General features: G+C 48.1%; 1 protein-coding gene across 6 annotated transcripts in view; it reads right to left on the reverse strand.

The window, feature by feature from the left end:
* DOCK9 (dedicator of cytokinesis 9) overlaps positions 1-1,625 on the reverse strand; it is a 222,893-nt gene that overhangs the window by 171,686 nt on the left and 49,582 nt on the right. The window lies entirely within an intron of this gene.

Raw genomic sequence — 1,625 nt, forward strand, 5'->3', positions numbered from 1 at the left:
AAGTCAAGATATATGACATCAATCTCTTCTCCCTTGTCTAGGTGATAGGTCACCTGGTTGTAAAAGGAAATGAGATTGGTCAAGCAAGACCTACCCACAACAAACCCATGCTGGCTATCCCTCAGGATGTTGGCGTCAGCCAGCCCATTAAGGATGGCCTCTTTAACAAACTCTTCTAAGATCTTCCCTGGGACAGAAGTCAGGCTGATGGGCCTATAGTTTGCCAGATCCACTTTCCTCCCTTTCTTGAAGATAGGCACCACATTAGCCTTCTTCCAGTCTTTGGGCACTACACCAGATCGCCATCTTCATCCAAAGATGCTGAAGGAATTGGCCAGTCATAGTACAGCTGCTGTCACGGCTGTTCAAGCACTCATGGTCCCAGAGGGCTGGAAAAGGGCCAGTGTAGTCCCTATTTTCAAGAACAGGAGGAGGGGCCAACCAGGAAACTATAGGCCAGTTAGTCTCACCTCTATCCTTGGGAAAACTCTGGAAATACCATTAAGGATCACATTTGTGGGAGCCCAGCACGGGAAATAATGCTGAAAGGAAAAATCAGCATGGGTTCACTACAGGTAGATCCTGCCCAACTAACCTTGTTTCTTTTTATGACCAGGTCACAAAATACTTAGATGCAGGAGTTGAGGTAGGTGTCATCTATCTAGACTTTAAGAAGGCCTTTGATATGGTATCACATTCCATTTTCATAAATAAACTGACAGGTTGTGATGTAGAAGATTACACGGTCAGATGAGTGTCAAACTGGCTTAGGGGTCGCACCCAGAGAGAGTGGTGGTGGATGGGTCAATGTTGACCTGGAAAGACGTGGACAGTGGAGTCCTGCAAGGCTTGGTCCTTAGACCAGTGCTATTCGATGTCTTCACCAGTGACTTGGACAAGGGCGTAGAGAGGACCCTGTCCAAGTTTGCCGATAATACCAAATTATAGGGCAAAGTTAACACAGCAAAGGGTAGGGAACAGATGCAGGTGGATCTGGACCGGTTGCAAAAATGGGCAGAACAAAATAGGATGCAGTTCAATGAAGACAAGTGCAAAGTGCTGCACCTGGGCAAAAAGAACCACCAGCACACTTACAGGCTGGGGGATGACCTTCTCAGCAGCACAGCAGCAGAAAGGGATCTTGGAGTCATAGCTGACTCCAAGATGAACATGGAGTCATCAATGTGACGAAGTGATCAACAAGGCTAACCAAACTTTATCATGCATTAACAGATGCATGACAAACAGGTCCAGGGAAATGACACTTCCCCTCTATGCAGCACTGGTCAGACCACAGTTGGAGTACTACATCCAGTTTTGGGCACCGCACTTCAAGAGGGATGCAGATAAATCTTGAAAGGGTTCCAAGGAGGGCCATTTGTATGGTCAGAAGCCGGCAGGCAAGGCCCTACAAGGGGAGACTGAAGGAGCTAGATCTTTTCAGCCTTCACAAGAGAAGGCTGAGAGATAATCTTGTGGCTGCCTATAAATTCATCCAGGGAGGGCAGCAGGGAATAGGAGATGCTCTATTTACTGGCAGATGGTCACTACCCGCGCCAGGGCTGCCCGAAACGTGGCACTACCAGTTCCTCCAGTCCAACTGGAGAACAGGTACGAGGCCCTAG

This window comes from Gavialis gangeticus, unplaced genomic scaffold, assembly GCF_001723915.1.
Source record: "Gavialis gangeticus isolate Ggan-Ray unplaced genomic scaffold, GavGan_comp1, whole genome shotgun sequence".
Classification (NCBI taxonomy): domain Eukaryota; kingdom Metazoa; phylum Chordata; order Crocodylia; family Gavialidae; genus Gavialis; species Gavialis gangeticus.